Source organism: Ceratotherium simum, chromosome 6 (genome assembly GCF_057802395.1).
Source record: "Ceratotherium simum simum isolate JZ-2026a chromosome 6, ASM5780239v1, whole genome shotgun sequence".
Taxonomy (NCBI): domain Eukaryota; kingdom Metazoa; phylum Chordata; class Mammalia; order Perissodactyla; family Rhinocerotidae; genus Ceratotherium; species Ceratotherium simum.
The window spans coordinates 23,194,569-23,213,431 of NC_141905.1; the positions used below are offsets into that span (position 1 = coordinate 23,194,569).

General features: G+C 58.3%; 1 protein-coding gene across 5 annotated transcripts in view; it reads right to left on the reverse strand.

Moving 5' to 3' along the window:
• The window catches only part of ZMIZ1 (zinc finger MIZ-type containing 1), a 236,979-nt gene that overhangs the window by 129,194 nt on the left and 88,922 nt on the right, over window positions 1-18,863 (reverse strand). The window lies entirely within an intron of this gene.

Genomic DNA, 18,863 nt, shown 5'->3' on the forward strand with positions numbered 1-18,863 from the left:
GGGAGACAAATGCCACGGGGGCCGTGGGCTTTGGGGCAGGCAGACAATGGATGAGGGGAAGAGGGGGAAGCGGCAGGACAAGGCCCAGAGAGGGTCAGCAAGGGGTCGTGACCCTGGAACCAGGAGCACAGGGAGGGGAACTCTGCCAGGGAGCCTGAAGGCACGCAGCTTGAGACCCTGAGGCAGGCTGGCCGGGCCCCTGGAGGCAGCAAGGGAGGTTCTGCCCATGGTTTGGGGTTTGGGAAGCTGCAAACACACTGATTCCTGGGCTTTGCCTCAGCGTCCTCAGAAGGGCCAGGGAATCTGCATTTTAGAATGAGCTCCTGGGATCTGGTGGCAGCTGGGTGGCAGGTAGCTGCTTGGGAACCCTGGAATTTCCTGTCCCAGGGAGGTGCTGGAGTTTCTCCTGCCTGCGCTGCCTTCCCCTCGGTACCTCCATTTGGCAGACGGACAAGCCACAAGAGCACCACTGACACCCCAAACACGGCTGCCGAGCCCGGCTGCTCACCACCTGTCTCCTCAGAGGCACATGACCATTGGTGGGTGGGGCCGCAGGACTGCCCCCGTGTACTAAGGCCGGGTCAGCAAGGCTGGAGTCAGCCCCTGAGCACTCCTCCCTGGCCCCCTCCCCTCCAAGCTTGCTCTGGCAGGGAGCCTGTCACCAGACCCTGGAGTTGCTCGGCTCTCAGTCCCATAGAGCCCAGATGGATTCTAAGCCCATCTCGGTGGGGAACCGAGGGCTCGGCCTCCTGGGAAAGGGACGTCCCCCCAAGCCATGCTGCCCTGACTCTGGCCTTGGACAGGTCACATGCCCTCTCCTGGCCTGGGTTTCCTCATCTCAAACAGGAAGCGGGAGGAGCTGGAGCTGGCGATGTGCAGGCAGTGAGGGAAGGGCATTTAGGGTGGACACAGCAGCTTGAACAGAAGCTGGGGTGAGAGCAGCTGGAAACATGCCCAGGTGGGCTGGGCCAGGAGGTTGGGGCTGAGACAGGGTTGGGGTGAGGGTTAGGGTCAAGATTGAAATCCGGGTTGGGGTCAGCCTGGGTTTCTCTGACCGGCACTGTCTGAAAGGAAAGTGCCTCTGTGGGCACTCAATGCCCCAAGCAGGGGCCCTTGGCAGCTGTCCCAATGCCTCTGGATCACATGAGGAACCGGCCTAGGATGCCTCTCAGAGGGAGGTGGCAGTGTTTGCTTGGGGTCACTCCAGGGGGCAAGCTTGGGCTCCCACACCACCAGGGATCCAGAGGAGAGAGGAGGTACAGCCTGCCTCCCTTGGACCAGCCCGAGCATAGGGGTGGCAGGGCCTGGGCCTACGCAGTGGTGCCACCCTCAGACTCTAGCCCCGGGGTGACAGGCTGTGGGACAGGACGTACCCAAGCCCTGGGGAGAGAAGGACTCATCTGGGCTCTGGCCAGGGTCAGGGCCATAGGGACGGCCCAGCTCAGGCCTGGAGCCAAGGACACCGCCTAGGACCTCAACGGGCATAGGCTGTGCTGGGCCAGGACTCCCTGCTGGCACCCCACAGCCACCATCACGCCTATTGTCGTATTGGAATTTGGGGACCCAACCTCTTTTAAGAGGGTCGTGCTTGAGGACAGGGTCACCAGGATGACCCTGGTCACACAGGAGCCCTGGGGATTGCACAGCCTGGTACCTTCAGGCAGTTTCCCAGTCCATGCCACTCGAGAGGCCAGTGGAGCCCCAGGGCTGGTCTCTGCTGGGGAGCAGGCCCACTGCCCTCTCCTGGCCCCCCACCTCCTTTCCCCATCACTCTTAACCTCCAGGATGGTGTGAGGCAAGGGCTCACACTCACCCTCGGCACCCCTCCAGGAAGGGGACAGACACACAGGCGGTAGGACAAGCGGAGGAGGGACCAGTCAGTGGAGGATGGGGCCTGCCTGCTTCTCTCTGCCCGAGGATGGTGACCTGAAGCCAGGGGCCCAGTGAGAGGGTGAGAGGCACAAGTGGCAATTGTTCCTGCGGCCTGCCCGCCCCGTGCGCCTGCTCACTCGCTGCCTGGTCCCCACTTGCCATGGCCTCATCAGCCCCTTCCCTGCCCCCTCACGGGCCTGAGATGGCTGTCGTCATGGCAACCTTGCTCATTCAGTCCGGGATAATGAAGCCAATGTGTTTTTCATTTCCATGAGCTGGAGTGCAGCTCCCTCTCTGGCCCTCCTCTGGGGGAAGAGGCAGGCTGGAAGGAGACCGTGTGGGGCCTGACCAGTGGAGGCACGGACACCAGCGGGTAGGCGGTGAGACCTAGAGCCACAAGTGCCTGGACAACACCAGCTAGAATGGGAGGCCTCCCTGCCCACACCCGGGCCAGGAGAGGTGGCTTGGAGCCTGGCAAAGCAGGGCTCCATTTCTAGCTCTGTGACCTTGGGCTAGTGACACTTCACCTGTCTGGTCTCATTTCAGTAGAACTAAGTTCACCAAGCATTTACTGCTGTCCCCGGAGATCCAGGGAGGCCCCAGACAGAGCCTCTGTCCTCCAGTGGCCCACAGGTTAGCGGGAGAAGGAGCTCGTACAGGGCCCATTACTAAGCTCTGAAAATGAGGCCAGTAATTTTCCTTGTTGCTGCCTATCTTTGAGTTACTGTCGGGGGGTTTACAGAAAGTTATGCATGGGAACGTGCCTGGCGCACACAGTAGGTGTTTTATAAGCACTAACCTGCCTTCTTTTCTTCATCCTGGGTCCCTGGCCTGCAGCACAGAGATAGCAAATGTTTAAGAAATTCTCCTGTGTGAGTCAGCAGCCACAGCTGCCCTAACGCCTCTCCTTCTTCCCTGTGTCTGGACAGACCTGCCCACTTGGCTGGAGGTGGGAGGGGAAACCGAGGCCTGAGCAGGGTTGGGCTGGGTGGAGGGCAGGTTGGTGGCGTGGTGGCCCTCGACCAGCCCACACTGTTGGTGGCAGGGCTCATCTGTGGCCCAGATGGGGAGAACAGGGCTGTCTGGGAAATCCGAGGCCCACAGTCACGGCTATCACACCCCCTCCCCCAGCCCCTCTCCAAGGGCAGGAAGCCAAAAGTACTCACGCAGAAAACCCTGGCCTGTCTCCCCACCCCAATAATTCAATCACCTTGGAGGCCAGTGGCCCTCGTTCCTGGCTGGGCTGACAGATTAGAGGGGGAGGGAAGGGAAGCATGGGGAGGGAGGGGGCGGGGGAGACCAGGGAAGCCGACATGGAAAAATCAGAGCAGGGCTTGAAAAATGAAGAAATAAACCTGCCAGGAAGGAGACAGCCTCGATCTGTCCTCCATAAAGCTGTCTTAGGGCCACCAAGGATGTTGGCGGGTAGAGGGGGCCGGAGATGGCTCCTCCTGGGACCCCTGCCACTCCCACCCCTCTGGGCTCCAGCCTCTGCCTGGTGAGGAGTGGGGGAGGAGGAGAGCTGGCGGGGGGCTCTTGGGTTAAAAGGGACAGAAGTGTGGGAGGCACCAATGTGGGGAGAAAGGGCCAGGCACAGGGACTCTTGTCGAGTTGACTCACTGATACTTGCACACAGTAGACGCTCAGTGTCGGACTGACCAACTGAAGGAACGCATTGCTGTGTCTGCAGGCAGCTGGCAAGCAGGGCCTCTGGAGCAGGCTGACTGGCCACGAGGACTCCCATGGAGCCCATTCGCCCATTTCACAGCCGGGGAGACCGGCCAGACAGGCTCGAGGTCACATGGCAAATCAGAGCTGCTTGGGTTCTCCAGCCTGGGGTCCAGGCCAGGCCGCCTTCACCGTGACCTACAGGGTTGGGGGCCCCTCCCCACCATGTCCCTGACAATGCCACATCACACCCAGCCCAGGCCAGGGCCAAGCAGACCTGTGAAGGAGGATCCGGCCCTGGCCCTCCTCTGGGCCCCTCCACGGGGCCATTAAGAATCCCGTTGTCTAGGAACATGGAATGACCCCGAAACCTGCTCACGATGTAAGTCCAAAAGAGAAGGAAAGAAAACTACAAAGTGACCAGAAAGAAATACACCAGAATGTTGACCAGAAGGTGCACTGGAGGTTGGGGGGACTGTGGGCAGTTTTTATTTTTCTTCTTTCAACTTTTCTGTGACTTCCAGACTTTCTACAACAAGCATGCATTACTTTTACAATCAGAAAAAGGGCCATTATCAGACTTTAAAATAAATAAGTCACTTCCACTAAAGGCTACTTGTGCCAGATTCTCCATTTACAGGACTGAGTCACAGGAACTCTTGTGGGTTAGGCAGCAGCTTCGCTTAGGCACAGGTGCTCACCCATGAGAGCCACCGTCCAGGGCCTGCGAAGTCACTCCAGGCAGGCAGGAGGGAACCAGGGCTGCCCTCACTTTGCTGTGTGGCTTTGGGCAAGTCCTGTACCTCTCTGTGCACTGGTGCTCTCCCTTTGCCCTTCTCACCTCGCAGGATGAGTGCTGAGGACTAATGAGCCTGGGCGTGCTTGAACTAAACTCGGAAGGCTTCATGAATTAGGAGCACAGGGATTCTCTGATTGGAGGGGCACTGTCTGGGGCAGGGGGGCAGCGGAGGTGCTTCCAGAGACCAGGCAGGCCAGCCCAGGGTGGAGGAGCCAGGTCGAGAAGTGCCGGGAGGCGAGGGGCTGGCTTTCATCCCCTGTTTACAGTGGAAACACAGACTTGAAAAGGTTTCGCTTTTCCACTGATTTTGCGGCGGTGCTGTGGGGATCAGGGCTTCCTGAGAGCGAGGCCAGCTTTCCAAGGCCACACCGAGTCCTGCCTCGCACTGGCCTCCGACAGGAAACATCATGTTTTCAATTTACGGGTCCCCGCCAGGCGCTGAGAGCAGGCTCATGCTCCAGCAGCCCGACTGTGCGGGGAGAGCAACTCCAGGCCTCACCTCAGCAAGTGTGGCGGAGCTCCAGGACCCCAGAGAGACCCCACGGGTTCCCTGACGGGCCTTGCTCTGGGGCAGCTCCGGCAGCGGGTGCCTGGCAGTTTATGTGGTCTTGTTAGCAGCTGATGCACCGGTGACTCCACTCCACAAGCTCCAATCCCTGGCCTCCTGGCTCCCACATTAGCAAGTCCTCCTCTCTTGCTGGACAGATGGCGAAACTGAGGCCACCAAGAAAAGAGGCTTCCCAGTGCCACCAGATCAGTGAAGAAAGAATGACCTCAACCCAGACTGGCAGGTTCCCAGCTGAGTCCTCTGGCAAAGCAGGACTGTCCTGCCTCCCCCTTGTCCCCCCATGATGGTGATGCCAGCTGACCTCTACCACACACCCAGGAGCCAGGCACTGTGATCACATTTAAGTCACAGAACAAGCTCGGGAGCTGTCTGATCTTCAGATCTTACAGATGAGGAAACTGAGGCCCAGAGGGTTTAGAAACCTCTCTAGGCTCATGGGGCTGGTGACCACGGAGCTGGGAGGCACAGACCACACGGCAACACTCCCTTCTCCACCACTTCCCAATGCTGCCCCGGGTCTGTTGCTTGGTGCTTGGAGCTGCCCTCGCCCAGGCTGGCTGAAAGCCTCACTACCACGCAGGTCCTGCCAGCCCCTCCCATTTCCAGGTGCTTCTGGAAATTCTTGGTAAACTGAGCAATGCCTGCAGCAGAGGGTCATTCAGCCAGTGTACACCGAACGCCTCGGGCTGCACTGGCGGGCAGAAGACTGTGCCCTGGCACACAGGAGGACCTTGGGGCTGACACCCCACCTCCCTGTTGCACAATGGGGAGAGGGCTGTCAGGAAGGCCTTGGAGCTCTAATGGCCTACGCTTCTTTCTTCCCCTGCTAGAACGTCAGCTCCGAGGACAGGGACCTGGGCTCTTGTTCACTGAGGTTTCCCAAACACACAGGAGAGTGCTGGTACCAAGTAGGAGCTAAGTAAACATTTGGTGAGTGCCTGACTGAGGGAAGCTCTGCTCACACAGTGGCTCAGGAGAGACCTGGAAGCTCTTCCCATTAGCCATGTATCTAGGGGAAGAGGAGACACGTCCCTGCCCCCAAGGCCAGTACAGCACCCGTCCCATCGCTCCATGGCAGCTGCCAGTCCTTGCCCACTCTGCACAGCGCCTGCCCCGTGCCCTGGCTCTCACTTTCTGGGACTCACTGAGCTCCAGCACTAGACAAAGGACACATTTTCAGGGATTATAATCCCTTGCTTGTTTGTTTTTTTCACTAACTGTCCCCTCCCGGCTTCTCCCCATCCAGGGCATTCCTGTTCCCAAATGGGAGCCACTTTCCAGGCGAGTGATGGCCAGGCTCGCACCGGCTCTCAGGAGTCCTGTAAGCTGGGCCAGGTAGGCCCATCATAGACACAGACACAGAGCGTACTGAGCACAGAGAACACCAGGGCTGCCAAGGAGGCGGGCACCCGGGGCTCCAGCTGCAGGCTCCCCTCCTGCTGGCCGGCCCACGGGGAGCCAAGCTGTGCCCTCAGGAGTGGGGAAGAACCTGCGCCCAGTCCACAGAGGGGCAGAGACTGTGTGTGCGTGTGCGCGTACAGGGAGGGGGAGGGACATACACATGCAGGCACACACACATGCTTGCACACACCCAGAGATGGAGAATGAGAGACGAAGAAAAAAACCAGCAAGGGCCCCCAGGAAGAAAGAGGGTACAAGTGAGGGAGGCACTAAGAGACAGACCAGCACTGAGATGGAGTCAGGAAATGGCCCAGAGACAGAGCATCTGTGAAAAGGGTGCCCCCTGGAGTTGTGCAGGGCAGCTGCCCTGGGCAGGACACACACAAGCTGTAGGAGGAAACAGACAAAAGACAATGTGTGAAAGAGGCACAGGGAGAGAAAGGATGAGCACGAGAGGGAGGGCCACACGGACAGGGAGATGGAGCAACCAAGAGGGGCGAAGGTGGTGGCAAGGCAGGCAGACAGACAGATAGCATACTGCAGACAGGCAGCTCCATGCCCTGGCAGACTTTCCTGGGAAGACTTGCAGCCACCGGCAGTCACCTTCCCTGCTACGAGGTTGGAGTCTAGGAACTGAGACAGATGGCTGCTGAGCCCCAAGAGCCCCAGCGTGTCCTGCGAGGACCCTCTTGCTCTGTGCCTCCAAGGCCTAGTGAGACCCCAGGTAAAACACAGTGACCATTCTCCTTCCCATCTGGCTCTTTCCCTCACCTCCAGCTCAGGCTCAGGGAAAGGCCTGTGGAGGAAGGTCAGGCAGAGCGGGAGGGGGGACACCCCCCAGGGAGGGCAGGCCGGTGCGGAAGCTGCTGCACCCACCTCTGCGCTGACCCACGCCCCTTTGGACAAGCCCCTTCCGGTCTCTGGGCCTCAGTTTCCCCCAATCCTGAGAAGGGGGGCATCTGTCAGCTCCCCAGCTCCCCTAGCCCCTAACATTCTGTGTCTCAGATTTTCACATCCAGCCGTGTCTTGGGGTGCCCCATGTTTTCTGTGTACTCCTCCCCACTCCGCCATCATTTCTGAATGAACTCTGAACTCTTTCCAACCCCTATGCCCCCTCAGCTTACATTTTAAAGCTTGGAGGTGCAGAAGAATATCTCAGCCACAAAGGGGCTCCCCAAGACGAGCATCCCTTCCCTGCCGGCACCCAGGGGAGCAGAGCCACCATCTGACCACGTTCGGTCTCTGGTCTGACATGCTGGACTTTAGCGAAAGCTCAGTGAGAAATGATGCAGCCATGCCCCTCTGCAGGTAGACCCCTCACTGGCTCCCCACCTGCCCACAGAGGCCGATCACAGGCCACTCCTCTACTCGCCTCCCTGGAGCCAATCCTGGGTGGCCGGGGCTTGGCTGTGCTCCTTGTCTTCGCTCAGGCTGTTCCATCCACTTTGTCTCCACCTTTCCCTGCCCCTCCCAGTGGGAGCCGCCTGTCTCAGGTGGTCCTGCAGCTGAGCCTACCCTGGTGGCAAGAACCATCAGAGTCGATGCTGGAAAGGGCTCTGGGCCCTGACATGGGCAGGCCTGAGCCACGGTTGCACTGGCCGTTAGCAATCTCAGCGGAATCTGGGGATGCACCTACTACAGGCCTAAGCCTCCCGGGCCCCACCAAGAAGGCCCTACTCTCTGGGAGCCTCTGGGATGTCAGGTGACCTGGCCTTACACTGACCTGAAGATTAAAGATACCCAGGCTGTCAGAGACAAAACCGATACCTCCAGGAAGCTCCCTCTGGCATACCTGGCAGGGGGCTGTCCCTTGGCAGCACCCAGAGCCGGTGCTCTGTGTCTTGGGTCTGGCCGAGGGCTCAGGCTTGAAAGTCTGATGGAGCCGGGTTCAAACTCCGACCCCACCTCCCACCAGCTGTGTGAGCATGGGTGTACTACTTAACTTTTCTGTTCCAGAGTTCACTCGTTTGCAAAACCGGCTCTAGGAAGATTAAATTAGATAATGCATATAAAGTACATGAGGCGAGTGCTAACTAACACAACTATCCCAACACACACACACACACACACACACACACACACACACACACACACACACACGGCAGCATACCATCGTGATTACCAGCAAGGACTGGGTCTTAAATACTGGCTGGGCGACCCTGGGTAAGTTCTTTGTTCTCTCTGTTTGCTGATCGAGGTCTATTCTTACGGTTCTTCCTCATTACTCTCCAGGAGACCCCTCCTCAACCCCTAAAAAAGCAGCAGGTTGTTCTTGGGGCCTGAGGGATTTGCTGGCCACTGGGAGCCGCAGGCGGCCCTCTGACCCTCTGCGTCCTCTTCTGCACTCAAAGTCACTAAGCTCTACACCTCCCAGAAGTTCCGCAGCCCAAGCCCTCTCTGGTGGAGCCCCAGGAGGAGGGGCCTGGTGTCTCTGGTAGCTCGGTCTTGGTGCAGAGGTGGCAGATTTAGAAAAATCATATTGCATTGAGATTAAGTGCCTTTAATTCCTGTTGAATCTCCCATCTGACTCACCGCCGCCTCTCGGGCTGGCCCCACAGTCATTACCATTTAAACACCTGAATTATCAAACTGCCGTGCACCAAAGGCTGGCAGATAATTTACGTCCGTTACAAAAGACCTATTCAGGGGAAGGGCCCATCCTCTAACCGCTGGCTGTTCATCTTCCCATGGACCTGGGAAGGTACCGGGAAGACCTGTGTAAAGATTGATAATGGAAGACTTCAAATGATTTTTCAGAGTTTGTGTCTTCCTCTTTCTTGTGTCAAAAAAGATGCTGCAGGGGCCTCGAGTTCCCTGTGTTGGCAGTGAGGGCTGGGGGCACCGAGCACTCGGGGAGGCAGGACAGCCCGGAGTTCAGGGTCAGATGACGTGAGTTCCTATCCTGGCTCTGCCACCTGGAGACTCCGCTGTTTTCCTAACCTGCCCCTGCCTCAGTTTCCTCCTCCATAACACGGAGATGGTACTGGCCCCAGCTCATGGGGCGTGGTCAGGATGGAGGGAGATGACGCACTGCCCATAGACATCGTCATTATTATTGTTCTCATTATTATGTGTGCACTGAAGGCTGTGTACAAACGTGCCCGGGGAGGCTCCCACCACTCTGCAGCTGGGCCCCGAGCATCTGTGCCCACCGTGTCCCTGCCCGGTCAGGTGCCACACAGAGCTCTGCTGGACACCAGCTACCCCGGGTTCCGAGGAATTATGCTGGGCTGCTCTTGGCTCTGCTCCCCGTCCCCAGGCCTTGCCCCATCTCCTTATCCCTGCTGCTTCCGGACCTGGGTTCTCAGTCACTCGGCAGGTACCTGAGTGTATGTCATGTACCCTTCATTCAATCAGCATTTATTGAGTGCCCGTTACGTGCTGTTCATTCCCACACAGCTACTCTGTGCTGTTCACCCACTTAATAGGTGCATGGCTTACCACGCGCCAGGCCTGAGCCAGTGGCTGCCTCAAGGGCACGGCCCCAGCCTCACTCCATCCCATGGGCCTCTTTGCTGCTCCCTGCCACAGGAGAGGGCCAGGTGTGCGCCTGCTCATGCTCTGGTACAAAGGCCGTCACCCCAGTCCTCCCCCCGCCCATGCATGCATAGGAGACACATGCACAGGCTTCTACCCAGGGTCCTGGTTTGGGCCACATCCTGCTATAAGGCTGTGGCTTTTCCTGTCTCACCCCTAGCCCAACCCCAAATCCTTGAAATCCTTTAAGTTGTCAATCTGCTCCAATCAGCTTCCTCTAGGATGCCTTCCAGAACCCCCACTCCCTAAGGACTCCTCCTCCTTGATCTCAACTCCTCCTTGGGTATCACTAATTCTGTTCCCTGAATGTGATTCTTGGCCTAGACTTGTGTACTACCTGAGGGCTGCCAGAGGGTCTTCTGCTTCTTTGTCTCTCCAAGACCCATGCAAACAGTAGGTGCTTACTAAATACTGCTGCCTTACTGACTGCAGATGGAGAATGTGGGGAGGAGGGACTGACTTGTGCAAAGGCCTGGAGGTGGGTCCTATACCAGGTGCTGGGTGTAAACTGAGGACCTGGCTGGGCTCCCGGCCCTGGAAGGAGATAGAGCGGCCCACCCTGGCTCCACCCAAACCTGGCTATGCAAGCAGGATGCTAGTGGTCAGAGGAGCTCTGGACCCTCGTCTGAGTGACAGTGCAGGCCAGCCCGCGAGCCCCAGGCCCGGACATCATCCCAGGTGAGGGCGGTGGTGAGGCCCTGGCTACCTCAAACGAGGTCTCATTAGGACAGGGCTGGTTTTTCACCTCTGCTTATTAACTCCCCTGCATGTCAGTAAGTGGAAAATGGGAGGGAGCTAGGGAGTGAGAGCTTTTTCATTTCTGGAGCACATTGCCCTCTGCGTGGACAGTCCTGGAAACCTTCCACGGGGGCTGCTCTGGCCGGGGCAGGAGGACCTGGGAGCCGAGCAGGGGCTGTTGATTTAGGCTGACAGTGAGGGTCAAAGAAGGGCCCAGTGTTCAGGAGCAGGCGGCCCCTTGGGCCCTGTCCTGAGACGGCCCTGTCTCTTCCCAGGGGCTGCAGAGGCTGGTTGAGGGCTCAGGCCTGGTGGGGCTGCCCGTCCCAGATGGACTGCCCAAGAAGAGATGTGGTGGACGGCACAGCCCAGAGACCAAACTGTAAGCCAAGAGGCCTGGGTTCCAGGCCTGCTCCTCACCGTCTCCCTGGATGACCTGGCAAGGCGTGTTCCCCCCTGGGCCTCAGTTTCCTCATCTTAGAAAAAGAAGGGGCTCCCCAGGGCCATCCTCCAGTCTGGATGCTCCAGGCTTCCAAGCGTGTTAACAAATAAGGCTCCAAGGCCCCCAGAGGAGCCAGATGACCCCCCTTCCCCCTGCCTTCCTCGGCCAGCTCCGGGTTAGTGGTCCAGGTCAGCTTCCAGAAGAGGTCTCAGTTCTGAGAGGACTTGGCAGATGTGTGCTGATCTAAGGCTGCCTGGAAGGCACAAGGGAACCACCACTAAATGGTACGTCATGCCCAAGGAATAGCTTTTCTGTCCCTGGGGCTCTGGGGCTGGCAGGCAGCTGCTGACCTGAACACTCTGTGGCCAGGGGTGATGGGACTGAAACCCACAGATCGGCCTCAGGGATCCTGGCAGAGGGGACACCAGGGAATGTCCTTCTGATTATCCCGGGATTCTACGAGCAGGACGAGCCCTTACAGATCACCTAAACCTCTGGTTTATTCATGAGAAAACTGAGCCACAGCCAGGGACAGGCTTTGCCCAAGGTCATCCAGCGAGGCTGTGACACTGTCCAGGCCCTACCTCTAGGCCCATGCCACACTGCAGGCATCAGTGTGTCCCATGCTGGCCTGGGTCACAGGTATTATATGGGGCATTGGTTAAAAATTCAGAGCCCCGGGCCCAGCTGGGGCCTGAGAATCTGCCTTTAAATAGGTGCCTAGTGGCCTGTAGGTGTGGGTATTTTGGGGAAGTGCTGTGTCTCCATCTTGAAGTATCATCCTGAAAGTTCCCACTCAAGAGCTCTAGAGAAGACCTGGGAGGCCAGCATCCCTGGGGAGGGAAGTGTCTGGGTACCAGAGCTAACGGATTCCAACCTCAAGCAGATGCTCCAGTGCTGAGGGGTGGGCGGCGGCTCCCTGAGGGCACTGGCCGATGTGAGAGAGAAGGCAGGCGCCCCACAGCTACTGCTGCATCCCATCCCCACAGCACCCCTTGCAGGTGTGCGGGCTTCTGCTCACTTTACAGATGAGGAAACAGAGGGTATCAGAGACGAGGTAACTTGTCCAGACTCACCGACTGGTCCAGTTGATAGGGTGGCAGGGCAGGGATTTGAACCCAGAACCGTCTGTCCCTAAAACCCACACTTTAACCACATGTCACACGGCATCCTTTACCACACTGAAAGCTACACGAGTGAGCCCGTGGGTGGTGACCTCTCCAGCACTGGAGGTATGCAAGCAGCAGCTAGATGAGCCCTGGCAGGCATGGGGTGACCTTGACCAGCCCTTCTAGAGCTGTGAGTGGGGACAGGCTGAGCTGGCTAAAGGACGCAAGGGTGTTCTTTGTGTTTCTTCCACACACAGAGAACAGTGTTCCAGATTATTTACACTTCTAGTTAATCAAAGTCTTCCTGGCTCAATCCTCGGCCACCCTGGAGCTGCGGGGCAGAGGATGCTGGGAGCCTTGGCTGAGAGGGCATTCATTCCGGGCGGAGACAGCGGGGGCGGAGGGGGCTGGCTTCCCAGGTGGTGACAGGGCTGGGGGGTGGCTGTGGTGGGGAGTCTGGGTGGGGGTGGGGCTGAGAGAGCCCGTCAGGGGCCACTCAGTGACAACTGTCACCCGTTAGACTGTCCCATCGACCAGAGTGTGGGCCAGACGGCAGCACTCCATGGAGGTCATGAAGCAGAGATGCTCCCACAGGCTCCAAAAGTGGCCCCCAAAGATGCCTCAGGGAAGCAGTGGAGGGTCCCAGACAGCTGTGAGGCAAGATGTGCTGCTTCCTGAACTGGAACTGAAGAAGGGCGAGAAGCACTCACCAGGAAAGACAGACGTGGGGGAAAAGCTCCACAGATTCCCGTTAACCACAGTAGGGGGCATGGGGCTGGTGCTCCCTGATCAGCTCTGGGGGGGCATACGTAGTCCCCATAACCCGGGGGCTCTGGAAGGTTCTCTGGGGCACAGTTCGCCCAGTAGCCAGGGTGGACTGACCCCTGTGGGACCACACTGAGCTTACGGCCTCCTCCCTACGCCTGCACCGGCCACAGCCCAGAACTGAGACACCTGACGAGAACCGGAGCTGGGCTGAGAGGGCAAAGGAGTGCCACGCAGTGCACGACACTGTTCTCACAGAGCCAGTGAACAGCCTCAGAACCCTTCTTCACACAGCCCGCCCAGCACATTAAGAACTGGCATACTGGAGAAAGCTCCTTGCCATCCCCAGAGGAAGCTGAGGGCACACAGGCTGGGGGCCTGCTGGCTTCCTGCTGCCATTCAGCATTGGAGCACCAGGAACTGTGCCGGGGACATGGTGTGGAGCCTGCCCTGAGCCTTCAAGGGGCTTTCAGTCCAGCAGGGGAGACTGAAGGAGGGGATGGGGGCGTCTCACGGGGCCATCTCAGCGCACACAAGCTCCGCAGCCCCCTGCTGATGGGAGGAGGCAGCCCCTCACAGAGGGCTTCCCGTCGGGCAGTGGGCCCAGCCCTGCTGTGGCATGCACCCATGGAGGGAGGAGGAGCCCAGGGTCTACACCTTCTGCGACTGCCTGTCACGTGGCCTGAGCTGAGGCAAACGAGTCTGACTGTCGACAGAGCAGGCAGCACGGTGCGGCCAAAGGGGTTGCAGGTAACAAGGGCAAAATTGACTCCAGAGGGCAGAGGGCTCTGGAGGGGCTTCTCCGCTGCCAGCCTGGCTCCTGAGAACCCCTAGTCTTTGAAGACCCCTAGAGGCGGGCAGTGGCAGGGCCAGGCTCCAGGGAGACAATTTCCTTTCCCCCTCCTGCTCCTGGAACTATCCCTACCCCAGGCACCCCCCACCCCATGGAAACCTCTGGGTTTCCAGGGACACACTCTTTGGGCACCTCTGCACTTCAGAGTGTGTCCTGGATGATGTGCGAGGGGGTGGAGGACAGGGGTGCTCCCTTCCTGGGAGGGGCCGGCGCTCTAACCGCCTGACCCTGTGTTCTAGGCTCTGTGCTCGCTGTCAGGAAGCTGGGAACGACCGGGGGGGAGCTGACCCCCATGTGGCACGGCCTGTGACAGCTGCCTTGGATGGGGCTGTTGGGAGTAGGTGGGGAAGCCCCGGAGCCCTGGGATCCATGACGGGGAATGGAATGTTTCATATCGCCTTCCCTCTATCCCTGTCGAGGTGCAGTCACGTGGGTACCAGCTACAGTCCTGCCTGCCTCGATTTGTCTTTATGACGGGTGTGGTATGTCCCAGTTCCTTATTCTGAAAAGCAGGATGGCGGCAGCTTTCCCTACAGAGAATGCACTTGCTCTGCAAACTCTCATCTGCAAGATTTCCTTCCCCAGCCTCAGTTTCCCCACCTGCACGCGAGGAGACTGGGCCTGCCATCACACTGTCCAACATGGCAGCCAGGAACCACACATGGTGACTGAATACCAGAGTCCACAGTGTGGTGAACACGTTAAACACACCAGCTTTTGAAGACTTAGCAGGAAAAAAGAACGTAAAATACCCCAAATATTATCATTCCAATACGTAATCAATACAAAATAAAAGATGATGCGGCAGGCAGTCAGATGAGCATTTTGAGGGGCATAAGAGCATAAAGGGTAGGGACTCGAGCTGAGGAAAGTTCAGGGAGGAAACGATCAGAGGGGCCCAGGGGGGACGAGGCCATGTCCAACCTTGTGGAGGAAGCATGGCTCGAGGAAGTCTCCACAGGTTCAAGCCATATGGCAACAAGGCGGAGGGCTTTCAAGGCAGGAAGAAGCGCAGGAGGAAAGGGGCAGCAGCGGGGACGTGTAATAAAGACGGGAGGGAGGGTGCAGGGGAGCTGTGGCCTGCGCCCTGGCAGAAGGCTAGTGTGTGATGTGGCCACGAAAGGAGGCTGGGGCCAGATGGTGGCGGCTTCGAATGCCAGACTGAGTCGGCTGGGCACAGAGCAGGCACTTCCAGGAACACGGGCTGGCCCGAGATGGGGACCGAGGGAGCTCCCCCAAGGGTATCCAGGTGAGTGGAGGGGCATCTGGCCACCTGGGCCCACCAGCCCACCTCACAGACCGCTGAGCTTCCAGGCACGCAGTTGTCTGCAAGCCCACCCTCTGGTTCCTTCTCCCCTCGAGAGAGGACAATTTATTCATGAGCATATACCGGCTCCCGCCAGGCAGCCAGGTCCTGGACACCCCACTTCTAATTATAGCTGGAATTTCATTAGTGCTGGAGGGAAAGGCAGGGTTTCCAACCACCTCTGTTAGTGGATGCAGGTCCCTCTTGCTCCCCTGCTCTAGTCCGTGGCCAGCGGCCCACATGCCCCGGCCAGTGCAGGGCGGCCAGAGGGGCAGATCTCTCTGAGCCAGGAGACCAGGCTCCATCCCGAGCGGTTGGCATGGCAGGTCCACGGGGAAGGGACGGTGCCTACCCCCAGCCTTGGCCACACACAGTTCACAGTCTCCAAGCAGCGGGGAGTGTGGGGCACTGCCTCGGACACTCCAAACAGCAGGGCGGGAGGGAGCTGTGTGCTGGCCAGAGCCGGGTAAACAAGGTGAAGGGTGGCAGACTGGGAGCCCGGGAGGTCTCAGGTCTGCTGAGTCTTGGCGACGATAGAGGCAATGACACAGAGCAGACGTGCTGCTGGGACGCCTGGCTGGGAGTGTCACCAAAAGAAAGGAGAGCGGAGGCGAGAAGGTCCTGGGCTCAGGGAGAAACTCCAGACAGGGGCTTGAAGAGGAGCAGTGGACACGACAGCACAGAGAGAATGGAAGCTGAGAAGGCGGCAGAGGGCGGCTGGCTGGTGTGAGCACGGAGGGGAGCTGGGCAGGAGAGAGGCACTCACAGAGAGAACCACACAGAAAGAGACAAAGACAGTCAGGAGGGGCAAACAGACGGACACACACACACACTCACACGCGGAGACAGAACCATCTCCCTGCTCCTGCCAAGAGGGAGCCCAGACACACACATACGCACACACTAACTCCTGAGCTGGGGTTTGGAGGCCAAGGAGAAAAGAACTAAAGAAACATCTAGGGCCATGTGGGCCGGGCTACTCATAGGACAGCCCCCACCCTGAGCAGACTTGGCCCTCCTGCCAGGGGGACTGGCTGGACCCACTCAGACACTCAGGTTGTGAGTCTGGAGCGGGTAGCTGCCGGGATGGCCAGCTGGAGGATGGGAGTTCAGTGCTCTCCGCCCGGGCATGCTTCCCCTCCAGGGCCCCTCAGGAGCCCACCCTGACCCCTACACTGCTCCTTAGTCAGCTCTGCTGTGGTCAGTGGGGCGGCAGGGCCCATCTGGCCAGTGGGAATGTGAGGCCAGAGCCAAATCTTGTGTGTGGAGACGGCCTGAGGTGCCAGGGTCTTGACAGGAGCTGCACACCGGGGCACTCACATGGGTGGGTCCTCTCCTTCTCTCACATGCTCACACACATTCACACCCCTCACAGCCTCATACACTGGCCTAGACAATCACACACATCCTCACGCCTGTTCACCAGTACACACCAACACACACACACACGCCTGCACACCCTCCTTCCCTCCAAGGGGAACAAGCACCAAAGCATTGGCGTCTTGCACGGGCAACCTCCCTTCTCAGCAGCCTCCTCCAGCTCCCCCGGGAATGGGCTCTGGAGTGTCTTTGCCAGCCCAGCCTCCCCAGCGTCCACGCTGGAGAGCCTCATGCTCCCCCTCAGACTCGGGAATATGCTGAGCCCCACCATACCCCCATCTGCTGCCTGAGTGCCCCGTGCAGCCCCAACCCCAGCTTGCATAATTTTTACTGAGGAGGAACTCACTATCTTTCCAGAAGGCATCTTTTAAAAAAATCTCCTGACAGCTTAGACTCTTGGAAAGTTGAACTTGAGGATGCCAGGGAGACAGCGTGGTTGCCACTGAGGGGCCCAAGCTCTGTTAGCCAGAGTCCGCTGGGCAAGACTGTCCTTTCGTCTTAGTCTGGAAAGTGATAGATCTGGCCCATCACTCTGGTTGCCACTCCAAATTATAACAGAACTAGAGAAACAGTGTGCTGTAGCCAGTACCACCTCCTTGATTGAGGATAGCTAACTAGGACCAAGATGATCATTCATTCATTCATTCACTCACTCATTCACTCAATTAATAAAATACCAGCTGGGCAACTACCATGTGCCAGGCACTGGGATGTGGTAGGGAACAAGGAAAATCACTTAATATTCTTTCCTAGTCTGACAGCTGCCCTTCACCCACTTCACAGGTGGCAAAGCTGAGTCCAAGGAGAGGCAGCAAGGTGCTCAAAGTCACATAGGGAGCTGATGGGTAGGGCGGAGCCTCACAGGGGCTGCTGCTGGCGCTGAGCGCCTGCCAGCTGGGAGGACAGGGAAAGGCCGGGTCCGCCACCCACCCCAGCCGTTTCCAGGACACTGAGGTATTGATTACCACCCTCGCTTTGCAGTGGTTTTCTTTTTCCGCCAAGGCTTTCTGTTCCTTTTTTTTTTTTTTAAAGAATAAACTCCAAGCTGCTCCTATGATTAATTACCAGCTGCCTAATGCTCTGCCACTGGCAGTTTCTGGAAAGGGAGTGAATTACCTTGAAAAACATCTGAAAAGAGAACCCACCGTGAAGGAGAATTTCAAAGGTTACCTCACAATTAGCAGTGGGTTCCCCCAACCTTATTGAGGCGCTGGCAGGCCCTCTGGGGAGGGGCAGACCGCTGACCTTGGGGGGCCACCCTCAGGCTCCTGAGGGCAGTCGGGCTTGGAGGGCTGGGCGAAGGCTGCGAGGCAGGAAGGGAGGCTGCTTCCTGAGCACCTACTGTGTGCTGCCCTGTGGCTCCACCCCGTCCCTAAGGCATCCTATGCTGCCTAATTCCAAGGGCCTTGGTTCAAATCCCCACTCCATCTCTTATAGCTCCATGTGTTTCTCAACCATGTTGGGCCTCTGGAGAACGAGGCATTAAACACACCTCCTCATGGGATTACTGTCGGGAGAAATGCGCATTTAAGGAGCATAGTGCTGGGTACACGGTAGACTCTCACCAAGCCGTGACATTTAAAAATATTCCAGGCTTCCAAGCATCCTCATAACAGCCCTCTCAGCAATGTTGGTATAATTATCCTCATTTTCAGATGAGAACACTGACTCGCACAGAAGCAAAAGGACTAGCCCGAGGTCACGCAGCTGATAGCAGGGAGCCAGGATGTCCTGCCGCAGGAAGGAAGATCAAGCAATCCTCCTCCCTGGTTCCAGAGCCTGACTGAAGCTTGGAGCATCCCCGGGACTCACCCGGCCTTGTGTCTGGGCACTTGGGAGCACTGGGGCCTGAGGAGAGAAGCTGAGGGCAGCAGGGAGACCGCCAGGTGAGGCCGCACGCCAGGGAGAAGACTCTGGCTCCCCCACTGGGCCCCAGAGCCGTGGGACAAAGCGCCCTGGCCCAGGTCAGCATTTTCATGAAGGCCTCTCATCTCTGGGTTGGGAGCCACAGAGGGGGACTACACAGGTCACCCTCTGGCACAGGCCAAGTGTGACCGACCCTGAAATGCCACTCCGTGATGAGACACGCTGGTGTCCAGGCCAGAGGCAGGCCCGAGAGGCTCGGCCTCAGGACCTTCTTGTTCCAGGTGCTCTCAGGAGCTCCCTGAGGGCCCCACGTCCCCTCATCAGGCTGGAAGACCAGTTCGTGTCCGTCCTGGCATTGGTGGTCCTCAGGGAGGAGGTGACGGTGGGAATGGAGGCGTGTGGGAAGAAGGAAGGGTCCCAGCATCCTTGAGGAAAATGCTGACATGTCCTGAGTGCGTACTGTATGCCAGGTGGACTCAGTGCACCTGTGGGGGCAGGTACTATGATCCCAACCCCTCTCTTACAGACAGGTAAACCGAGGCACAGAGAAACTGCACGAAGT